This window comes from Arachis ipaensis, chromosome B07, assembly GCF_000816755.2.
Source record: "Arachis ipaensis cultivar K30076 chromosome B07, Araip1.1, whole genome shotgun sequence".
NCBI classification, from domain to species: Eukaryota; Viridiplantae; Streptophyta; class Magnoliopsida; order Fabales; family Fabaceae; genus Arachis; species Arachis ipaensis.
Window position 1 is genome coordinate 30,214,060 of NC_029791.2, and position 11,948 is coordinate 30,226,007.

Genomic DNA, 11,948 nt, shown 5'->3' on the forward strand with positions numbered 1-11,948 from the left:
GTTGAGTATACAAATATGTTTGAGGAATTGTGCCGATTCTCTAGGATTTGTCAGGGAGTTATAGGAGACTTTGAGGAGTGAAAGTGTATTAAATACGACGGAGGACCTGGAGTGATATTTTGGGCACCGTAAGACCAATGGAGATCCGAACCTTCTCGGAACTGTTGAATAAGAGCAGGGTTGCCGAGGATTGTGCGCGAAAAGCAGCATTAGAGAAGGGAAGTCATAGAGTACCTTTCCAGCGAAATCAAGGAGGTTATGTCCCTCAACAACCACAGGGCCATAACAACTTTTGGAGATTTAATACCAATAACCACCAGGGAAGAAGATTTGGGAAGCACCCTCAAAACGAGTTGAGTTGCAAGAGGTGCAAAAGCTACCATCCGGGAACTCCGTGTGTGGTCGAACTAGGTTTATGCTATTTCTGTGGTGGAGCCGGGCATATGTCTTGGAATTTTCCAGAAAGGAAGAAGCAGGATACTGGGTGAGCTCAGCAGCAAGGATGGATATTCACTATGTCGGCTGATGGCGCTGAGAGGTCTGACACACTGATCAGAGGTAACTACAAAACTGGGGGTAAAACTTTAGTTGCTTTGCTTGATATTGGAGCGTTACATTCATTCATATCATTTGATAAAGTTAGTGGGTTAGGGTTGAAAATAACTTTATTGGCCTATGACTTACAAGTGCATACTCCTACTTCTGAGGCTGTCGTAACCAGATTAGGTTATCAACAAATCCCGTTCCGAATTAAACATCGAATGTTTGTCCATGATCTAATTTGCTTGCTGATGACTGGCCTTGATCTAATTCTGTGATTGGATTGGCTGTCTAAACACCATGTATTGCTCGAATATTCTGAAAGCTCATTACAGTTTATGTCGGAAGGGTTGGAAGGATCGGTGGTGGCGAAAGGACACTATTTGAATTCCGTTGTGGTAAACTATAGTGGAAGTGAATGTTAGGGTTTCATGTTATTAGCTGCAAATGCGTCGAGCAAGGAACAGAGTGTAAACCAAATTCTGGTTGTGAACGAATTCCCTGAAGATATACCTGAATTTTCCCCTTCTCGAGAAATCGAGTTTACAATTGAGCTGGTGCTTGGAGCAGGACCAATCTTGATTGTGCCCTACCGAATGTCACCGTTGGAACTGACTGAACTTAGGGCTCAACTGGAGGAATTGATGAGCAAGAACTTCATCTGACCAAGCATTTCTCCATGGGAAGCGCCGGTATTACTGGTGAAAAAAAAGGATGTAAGTATGCGGCTATGCATAGATTATAACTAAACAAAGCCACAGTGAAGAACAAATATCCGTTGTCAAGAATCGATGATCTGATAGACCAATTGCAGGGAGCAGGACTCTTTTCAAAGATTGACCAAAGGTCTGGTTATCACCAGATCAGAGTAAGAGACGATGATATTCCAAAAACTGCTTTTAGAACCCGCTAGGCCACCGTGAATACACGGTAATGTCATTTGGGTTAAACAACGCCCAGGTGGTGTTTATGGATTACATGAACCGGATATTATGTCCTTTCTTGGATAAATTCGTCGTTGTCTTCATTGTGACATCTTGATCTACTCTAAGACAGAAGAAGAACACGCAGAACACTTGCGGATCGTACTGCAGATTTTGAAAGAAAGGAAGTGATACTCTAAACTTTCTAATTGCGAATTTCGGAAGAATAAGGTAAAATTTCTAGGACATATGGTGAGTCAGCAAGGAATAATTGTGGATCTCTAAGGTTGAGGCAGTGATGGAATGGGGGCAACAAACCTCAGTGATAAAAATTAGGAGCTTCTTAGGTTTGGCATGATATTACACGAGGTTTATCAAAGGTTTTTCACAAATCGCATTGCCTTTGACCAAGCTAACCATAAAGGATGCACTGTTTGTCTGGACGTCAAAATGCGAGTAGAGTTTTCAAACTTTGAAGCAGAAACTAACTACAGAACATGTACTTGTGTTACCTGAGCCGAATGAGCCTTTTAAGGTATATTGTGATGCGTCGTTGAAAGGTCTGGGGTGCGTACTGATGCAACACTGTAATGTCATGGCATATGCTTCTCGACAATTGAGACCAAACGAAATGAACTATCTGACTCACGACTTGGAACTTGTTGCGATTGTGTTTGCTCTGAAAGTTTGGAGGCATTACCTGTATGGAGTCAAATTTCAAGTTTTCTCTGATCACAAGAGTTTGAGATATCTCCTTGATCAGAAGGAACTAAATATGCACTAGAAGAGGTGGATGGAGCTGCTGGAAGATTATGATTTTGAATTGAATTACCATCCAAAACCCTACAACCTTTGGAAATTCCACAATGGAAGTAGGAAAGTATTGTAATGGACTTCGTGTCAAGATTGCCGAGGACTTCGGCTAGATTTGACGCAGTTTGGGTGATTATGGATCGGTTGACAAAGTCAGCTCACTTTTTGCCCATTCGAATGAATCATGCTTTGGAGGAGCTAGCACGCTTGTACATTTAAAAATTGTAAAATTGCATGGTGTGCCTACCACCATAATCTCCGACAGAGATCCTCATTTCACTTCAAGATTCTGGGGAGCTTTCTAACGAGTGTTCAGAACTCAATTGAGCTTAAGTACAGCATACCATCCTTAAACCGATGGTCAATCAGAGAAGACGATACAAACCGTAGAAGATATATTTAGGGTTTGTGTGCTGGATCAACTGGTGAGTTGGGATCAGTATATGCCGCTAGTAGAGTTTGCGTCCAACAACAGTTACCATGTGAGCACCGGAATGGCTCTGTATGAGGTTCTGTATGGAAGAAAGTGACGATCTCCACTGTGTTAGTATGAAGTTGGAGAATCAAGTTAGTAGCTGAAACTATAGAACAGATTAAAAAAAATAAAAATAGAAAGCTTACTGCTCAAAACCGCCAAAAAAGTTACGCTAATCAGAAAAGGAAACCTTTAGAATTTAATGAAGGAGATCATGTATTCCTAAGGGTTACTCCAACAACAGGAGTGGGTAGAGTGATCAAAGCAAAGAAACTAAATCCTCGTTACATCGGTCCATTTCAGATTCTGAAAAAAATTGGGCTAGTAGCATATCGGATAGCTTTACCACCACATCTTTCAAACTTGCGCGATGTGTTTCATGTCTCGCAACTTCGAAAATACACATCTAATGCCAACCATATTCTAGAACCAGAATCAGTTCAATTTAAAGAGGATCTGACACTTCAAGTAACTCCAGTCAGGATTGATGATACCAACGTTAAGTCACTGCGCGGAAAGGAGGTTTCATTAGTCAAAGTTGCTTGGAGTCGGGCTAGAATTGAAGAACATACTTGGAAACTTGAATCAAAAATGAGAAAGGACCATCTATACTCGTTCTCATGTAACTGAATCCTAATTTTGAGGACAAAATTCTTATTTAGGTGGGTAGGATGTAAACCCCATGTAATTAGTAAATAATTAGTTAATAAATTAATTAATAATCAAATACATCAGAAAACAAAATTTTATTAATCTAAAGAGGGAAAATATTAAAAATACGAATTTCAACACTAATTTTAAAGAATCTGGTGTAAAATAGGGCCATTAGGCTGAACCGTTTAGACCGGACCCAAATTCCATCATATAAAAGGCATAACTTAGCTTCTCTTTCCCCAAAAATCAAATGGAATCACACTGAAGAGGAAGCCACAGCCAAGGAACCCTAACCCAAACCCTTATTCAATTTCAATCACATATATCTCTCAATCTGGATCTCTGATCGCCGCACCGTCTGCGGCCATGCAACCACCGCGTTGAGTCCTTCGAATCCATTGGAACAAAGTGGTACGTAAGTCTCATTTCCTCACCCAGCTGCTCACCCCCTTAATTTCAAAATTTTTGAGCAATTGTGTTGAGATTTTGTTAAATTTTGGTGTTTATGATATAATTAGCCTTGTATACTAGCTGGGTCTTTCCCCAAACATCCGTTGGTAAGGTGTGAGTCTTCTAACTCTTGTGAAATTATTGGTATAGCGAACCCTATGTTGATATAGTGATATTTATATGGTATTACAGTGAATTATGAGTTTTGGAGACAAATTGGTGGTGTTGGGAGCCTGAATTTAGATCTTGGAGGCTAGGTTTCTATTTGATGAGTGTATGGTGCTTTGGACATTGGTGGAATGGTGATATTTGTGGCATTTTAGGATTTGGGAGGAATTGACCAAGGTATGATTTAGGTTTCTCGTAGATAATATATAATGTAAAGTGAAAACTTAGGCTAGATGACCATAGGATAGGTTAAACTATGTGAACTTGATAAGGTTTAGTGATATGTGGTAAATATTTTGAGTTGTCATGAGCCTTTGATGATGATTGATGAGAATGATGATTTTGAGTTGTAAATGTTGATGTGTTGATGAGTTGTATGGTTTTGATTGAGTATTGTTGGGATAGAATTGCTAAAATTAAGAATTGATATGTTCTGGAAAGTATTGAATGATTATGAAACTATGTTGAATGTGTTTAATGTTGTTTTGGGGTGTAAAACATTGGGTTGGATTGCGGGTGTTGATAAAAATAGAGATTTGGTGATTTTGATAACAACTTTATTTTTGACCAATTTTGGCGGGCCATAACTTGACTTCTGGACCCTCAAATTTTGTCAAACTTATTTCAAATAAAATTGGGTCCGTGAAGTTTATGCCGTTTGAAGAACAGACAAAAAATGATTTTTAATGAAAAAGTTATGCCCGTTGGAAGTTTGGTGTGTAAAAGTAATTTCTGCAGAACTTAGCAGCTTTTTACCACTTTTGATGGGCATGCGTACGCGAACATACACGCGACGCAGACCCTAAGCTCTGTTCAGACGTCCCGTGTACGCAAAATGGGGAGATTTACAGGCTCGTGTTGCCGAGCAGTACCACGCGACGCGGGAAGGCTTCCCTGTCCAAGGGGCTCGCGTACGCGGACAAGGGTCACGTACGCGAGATAGACAAATTACACCTCCGCGTACACAAAACATGGCATACGTACGCGGAATCCCTGTTTTGGAAAAGTTATATCAATTAAACCTATTTTCTAACTTCTAAACCTCTATATTTACCTTCTAAGTTGTTGTACCTAGTCCCTAATCATAGGAAAATGGGTGAACTTAGAGAAAGAGTTAACTTGACAGTGAAGAAAAATATTTGAAGGAATGATTTATGTTTGAGAAGAGGAGAAATGCTGAATATGTGATGAATTATGGCCGTAAATGATCATGATTAATTGAATTTTGAACGATGATATGGCTTATTGAACTTCTATTATATGAGATACGAGTTTTCCTGAGTAGATGCAGTAGCTAGCCACCACTCGCTCTAGGTTGAGACTCGATACACTGTTGACCCTACGTCACAAGATGTGGCCAAACACTTTAACTCCCCGGAAATTTTGACGTTAAAACTTTTGTGTGGTCTAGAAATTTGCGGATAAATCCTCGTTGCAAGTATAGTTTCTAAACCTTCAAAAGTCCTTTCATACAAACATTTTTGTTGTCACAAGTAACAAACCCCTTTTAAAATTGATAACCGAGTATTTAAACCTCGAGTCGTCTTCTCAAGGAATTGCAGGGAGGTATGTTCTTATTATTGGTTATGAGTTTGTAAATTAGGGGTTTTAGAAATTAGGAAGCAGTATGTTGCATAAGAAGAATAAAATAAATAAATAACTATAAAATAAACTCTTGGCAAGGTATGAAAACAGGAAGTCCTATCCTGGTTATCCTTATCAATTGTAATGAGAATTGGATTTTTCTCCCACTTTGTTAGCCTTTACTAATATAAAGGAAGGTCAAGGGATTAATTGGTTTGATCTTCGGATCCTATTTATTTCCTAAGAAAAGATTGGGATATTGAAGTTCAATTCAATTAACAAGATAACAATTATCAATCGTGTTTGAGTTTGACAACTCCTGAGTTACTGATTTCTTAACCAAAACCAAAAGGGGAAGTAAATCTACTGGAATAAAAAATGTCTTCAGAGTAAAAGCAACAATAGCATAAATAAAAGAAATCAATATTAAACTGAAATACCTCAAATAACATTAATAAAAGAGTGATCTGTAACATGAAAGGATTCATAAAGTAACTTGCTAAAGTAAATAAAAGGAATATTGAACCTGACCAAAAGAGATAATCCTGAAAGCGAATAAAAATCCTAAATCTAAATCCTAATCCTAAAGAGAGAGGAGAGAACCTCTCTCCAAACTAAATCTAAATCATGGAAAGTAAAAATTGGTGAGCTCTCTGAATGGATGCATTCCTCCACTTTATAGCCTATAATCTGTGTGTTCTGGGCTGAAAACTGGGTCAAAAGTAGCCCAGAAATCGCCCTCTGTGATTTCTGTTACGTTCAGGTCGCGGGCAAGTGACGCGGAGGCGTCGTCCATGCGGCCGCGCGGGTTGAGATTCGCATATGCGACGCGGACGCGTTATTCACGCGTTCGCATCATCTAACTTCGAGGCAGCTATGGCGAATTATATATCAAATCGAAGCCCCGAACGTTAGCTTTCCAACGCAACTAGAACCGCGTTGTTTGGACCTCTGTAGCTAAAGTTATAGCCGTTTGAGTGCGAAGAGGTCAGGCTGGACAGCTTAGCAGTTTCTCCAACTTCTTGTATTCCTTCCACTTTTGCATGCTTCCTTTCCATTCTCTGAGCCATTCCTGCCCTGTAATCTGTGAAAACACTTAACACACATATCAAGGCATCTAGTGGTAATAAGAGAGGATTAATAATAGGCAAATATAAGATCAAAGAAGCATGTTTTCAATCATAGCACAAAACCAGAAAGGAAAATGTAAAACATGCAAATAGTATGAATAAGTGGGTAAAGAGTTGATAAAAACCACTCAATTGAGTACAAGATAAACCATAAAATAGTGGTTTATCAACCTCCCCACACTTAAACAATAGCCCACTTTGTTAGCCTTTACTAATATAAAGGAAGGTCAAGGGATTAATTGGTTTGATCTTCGGATCCTATTTATTTCCTAAGAAAAGATTGGGATATTGAAGTTCAATTCAATTAACAAGATAACAATTATCAATCGTGTTTGAGTTTGACAACTCCTGAGTTACTGATTTCTTAACCAAAACCAAAAGGGGAAGTAAATCTACTGGAATAAAAAATGTCTTCAGAGTAAAAGCAACAATAGCATAAATAAAAGAAATCAATATTAAACTGAAATACCTCAAATAACATTAATAAAAGAGTGATCTGTAACATGAAAGGATTCATAAAGTAACTTGCTAAAGTAAATAAAAGGAATATTGAACCTGACCAAAAGAGATAATCCTGAAAGCGAATAAAAATCCTAAATCTAAATCCTAATCCTAAAGAGAGAGGAGAGAACCTCTCTCCAAACTAAATCTAAATCATGGAAAGTAAAAATTGGTGAGCTCTCTGAATGGATGCATTCCTCCACTTTATAGCCTATAATCTGTGTGTTCTGGGCTGAAAACTGGGTCAAAAGTAGCCCAGAAATCGCCCTCTGTGATTTCTGTTACGTTCAGGTCGCGGGCAAGTGACGCGGAGGCGTCGTCCATGCGGCCGCGCGGGTTGAGATTCGCATATGCGACGCGGACGCGTTATTCACGCGTTCGCATCATCTAACTTCGAGGCAGCTATGGCGAATTATATATCAAATCGAAGCCCCGAACGTTAGCTTTCCAACGCAACTAGAACCGCGTTGTTTGGACCTCTGTAGCTAAAGTTATAGCCGTTTGAGTGCGAAGAGGTCAGGCTGGACAGCTTAGCAGTTTCTCCAACTTCTTGTATTCCTTCCACTTTTGCATGCTTCCTTTCCATTCTCTGAGCCATTCCTGCCCTGTAATCTGTGAAAACACTTAACACACATATCAAGGCATCTAGTGGTAATAAGAGAGGATTAATAATAGGCAAATATAAGATCAAAGAAGCATGTTTTCAATCATAGCACAAAACCAGAAAGGAAAATGTAAAACATGCAAATAGTATGAATAAGTGGGTAAAGAGTTGATAAAAACCACTCAATTGAGTACAAGATAAACCATAAAATAGTGGTTTATCAACCTCCCCACACTTAAACAATAGCATGTCATCATGCTAAGCTCAAGAGAAGCTATAAAGATGAAGAGGAATGGTAGGATGTATGAAATGCAACCTATCTATATGAATGCAACTACATGCAAAATGATTCTACCTACTTAGTTAAAAGTAAAAAAATCCTTCAAGAAGAAATATGAACTGGATTTCACTAATTCAAATCATGAAAATGAAGTACAAATAGACTTGAAAGAAGAAAATAGCTCATGAAAGCAGGGAACAAGGGATTGAGCATCGAACCCTCACTGGTAGTGTATACACTCTAATCACTCAAGTGTTTAAGGTTCGATTCTCTCAATTCTCTACTAACCTTGCTTCATGAATCATGTTCTAAACATTTCTTTCACATTTTCATAAAGATATATAATACCCAATTCTTAAACCAATTGTTTCCAAATTCACTTTTCCCCACACTTAATTCATGAGCACTTTCACTAGTCTAAGCTAACCAAGAATTCAAATTAAGGACATTATTGTTTTCCGCTTAGAGTTAATGATGTGTTAAAGTAAAGAACAAAGGGGTAAAATAGGCTCAAATTGGTTTGCAAAGGATAATGAAAGGTAAGGCCATATGGGTATGTAAGCTTAGTGAAACAAAGGCCTCAGTCATGTAAGTGCATGCATACATCAAACCATGGAAATATAGAATTAAGCAAGAAAAAGATCACAATTTTAGAGAGAAAAACACACATCAAAAATAAATTATTGGTTGACAAAATGCAACCAATCAATTAGGCTCAAAAAATCTCACAGGTTTTGTGTGTTCGAGCTCTAAACCATGTTCCAATATAATATTTCTTCAAACAAGTGTAACAAAATTTTATTCAAATTAGTGAAATACTTTAAAAGGTTTCTTGAAAGAGAAAATATTACTTTAACCAAGTGGTAAAATATGCAAAAATCAAACAAATATGCAATCAATCATGCAAATGCAACAATGAACAAGAAAAATGAACCATTGGTGTTGAGATAGAAGAGCAACAAACCCATGGAGATCGGTATCGACTTCCCCACACTTAAAGATTGCACCGTCCTCAGTGCATGCTAAGATGTGCAGGTGGACGGGTTGTTCCAACTGATGCTTTTCTCATCAAGGAATGTGCGTAGGAACTTGTGTGTCTCTCCCATGCAAACGTCTTCCGGTTCTCTTCCTGGTGGCCATCTTGAAAGAAAAAGGGAAGGAAAGTAACCCAAAAATAAAGATAAAATAAAATATAGTTGGGTTAATGCCAAATGATAAGAGTCTCATTTACATGGAAGCTTCAACATGTACGTGAGAAAATAATAGAAGCCATGGCATACCAGTGGTGCAAAAATTGCAAAAGTAGGGAAGAGAGTGTGGGTAAGGAGAGATAATATAAATTCATGTCAATGTAAAAGTAATACAGGTATAAAAAATTGGCATTGATATAAATAATATTACCTATCCAGAATAAAACAAGTCACTAAGCACCCAAAATAATTCAAGAGAAGATGCAACAGTTAAATAAGAAAATTTGAACACCAATTGTAAAATAATAAATTTATAAAAAAATATGCAATGAATGAAAGTATGCAAATAAATTAAATAAAATGAAAGTGAAAAAGGATGAGAAATTAAAAAGATGAAGAAAAAGAAGGTAAGAAAGGAGGAGAAAGAAGAGAAGATAGAAGAAATTAGGAGTAGAGAAGAAAAGATAAGATAGTTGGCACTAATCTGGATAAGTTGTGGGACGCAGGCGACGCGGTCGCGTGGGTGACGCGATCGCGTGGTGCGCGATAAGGTTGGGTGACACGGACGCGTGGGGCACACGATCGCGTGACTCGATTTGTGCTAGTGGCGCGAGTGCAGCCTCGCGGTCGCACAACTCTCTGTTCAAAACTTAGTATTGCCAAAATCCAGGGTGACGCGATTGCGTGGTCGACGCGATCGCGCGGGTGGCCTTATTTCCAATATGACGCGAACGCATAGGTGACGCGTTCGCGTGGCAGGGCTTGTGCTGCTAGCACGGGTCCAGCCCAATTCCAACTCAACTTTCGGCCATGCACCCTTTTGACGTCGATTTTCAGGTCACGCGGCCGCGTGGGTGACGCGGTCGCGTGGGAGGCCAAAGTTCCCACATGACGCGGTCGCGTGAGCGACGCGGTCGCGTGGGGTCAAATTATGCTAAAGGCGCGCCTCCAGCCACACTTTCCCGTGACTCTCTGTTCAATTTTTTTCTCCCCAACGCACTAGTGACGCGGACGCATCAGCGACGCTGCCGCGTCGCATGCGTGCTTTTTTTTTTATGCAATATGCAGTGCTGATATGGATGTTATGAATAATTCCAGGTTCAATAAAAATAAAATAAAAACAAACAACATGAAATAAAATTGAAAAAGAAACTATCATACCATGGTGGGTTATCTCCCACCTAGCACTTTTAGTTAAAGTCCTTAAGTTGGACATTTGGTGAGCTTCTTGTTATGGTGGCTTATGCTTAAATTCGTCCAGAAATCTCCACCAATGTTTGGAATGCCAACAGCCTCCGGGGTCCCAAACTAGGCATGTGAAGCTTCTGAGCAGCTTCAAACAGATTTTCAGGCTCCCGTGATGATGAATATTTTCCAGGATCCCAAACTTTGGTTCTAAATCCGCCTTCGTTTTGATCTATACTTTTCCATCCGGGCGGTTTGGAAATTAGATTCTCACCAAGATGACCAAACGTTTTCCGAGATCCATTTGATTGAACATGATACCAATCCGTGCACTTCGAGTTGAAGCGTGGAACCTTATTGAACCTTGTGCACCAGCTCTGAGTGCGAGCCATTTCCCTCTTACTCTTAAAGCCGCAGAGAGCTCTAAGTTGACCATCTGTTTCAAGCAAACCATATTCAAGTGGAAAAGTAAAGATTAAAGCTAAGGAGTGTACCCAGTTGAAGCTTGTATTAGGTGGTAATGGCCTTGGGATAGGTGTTTTCAGTGGTTCTGTAAGTTTTGCTCCCTAGTAATCTTCTGTGAATTTTTCCACTTCTTTGCAAGGATCTTCAAATGCATCTGTGTCCTGATCAAAGTCTTCTATGTCCTCCTCATCACTTAAGTCATAGACTGGAGGTTGAGAGAAATCTACCTCCACATCATCTTCGTATTTACTTGGGGAAGATTCTTCGATCTTAGAGAATTCACTTGCGGATGCAAGTTCATTACTAAGAGAACTTGACTTGTGACTATCATCATCAAGGGAATTTTTGTCCTGGGTTATTCCGTCTAGTTCTTCATAAACGACTTGCCTTGGGGATTGTGCACTATCTTCCTTAGCATCAACTGTAGTGTCCTCGACGGAGTTCTCCTCAGCTCTGGATTCCCATGGAAGTTCAGCGTCTCCTAAATCTTCAACCAACTCTTCTTCTTGCATAATGACAGCTTCTTCTACTTGTTCTAGTACGAATTCATGCTCTGTCTTGTCCACTGGAGTTTCTAGTATCTCCTTCATGCTACGCTCTTCATTAGATTGTCCACATGGGGCTGTGGTTGGTCCTTGAATGTTCGAACGTCTAGAAGCTAATTGAATTACTGCTTGCTCCAGTTGACGAATGGTTGTTTGAAGTTGTTCTACTGTTTTCTTGAGGCGAACTTCTGATTCTCTGGGTGATGGATTTGGACATGACACATAGGGAAGTGGTGGTGCTTGGGAGTGATTGGATTGGAATCAGAGTAAGTGAGGATCATATGGTGGCGAATGGTGAAGAGAAGCTTGTGAGTGTGGTGGTTCGAGGTTATGTTGAGAGGATGGTCTATAGGCACGGGATGGGGCTTGTTGGTAGCTACAAGGTTGCCCACCATATCTATCAACTGGGTATGCATTGTAGAATGGTCGTTGTCCATGATG

The 11,948-nt window shown here is 39.5% G+C and overlaps 1 long non-coding RNA gene across 1 annotated transcript in view; it reads left to right on the forward strand.

Annotated features, from left to right (window-relative positions):
- LOC110264935 overlaps nucleotides 382-11,948 on the forward strand; it is an 18,688-nt gene continuing 7,121 nt past the window's right edge. The window contains exons 1-2 of the long non-coding RNA XR_002351317.1: nucleotides 382-394; nucleotides 11,810-11,821. This is a non-coding gene — a long non-coding RNA (uncharacterized LOC110264935). The remainder of the gene's footprint in view (nucleotides 395-11,809; nucleotides 11,822-11,948) is intronic.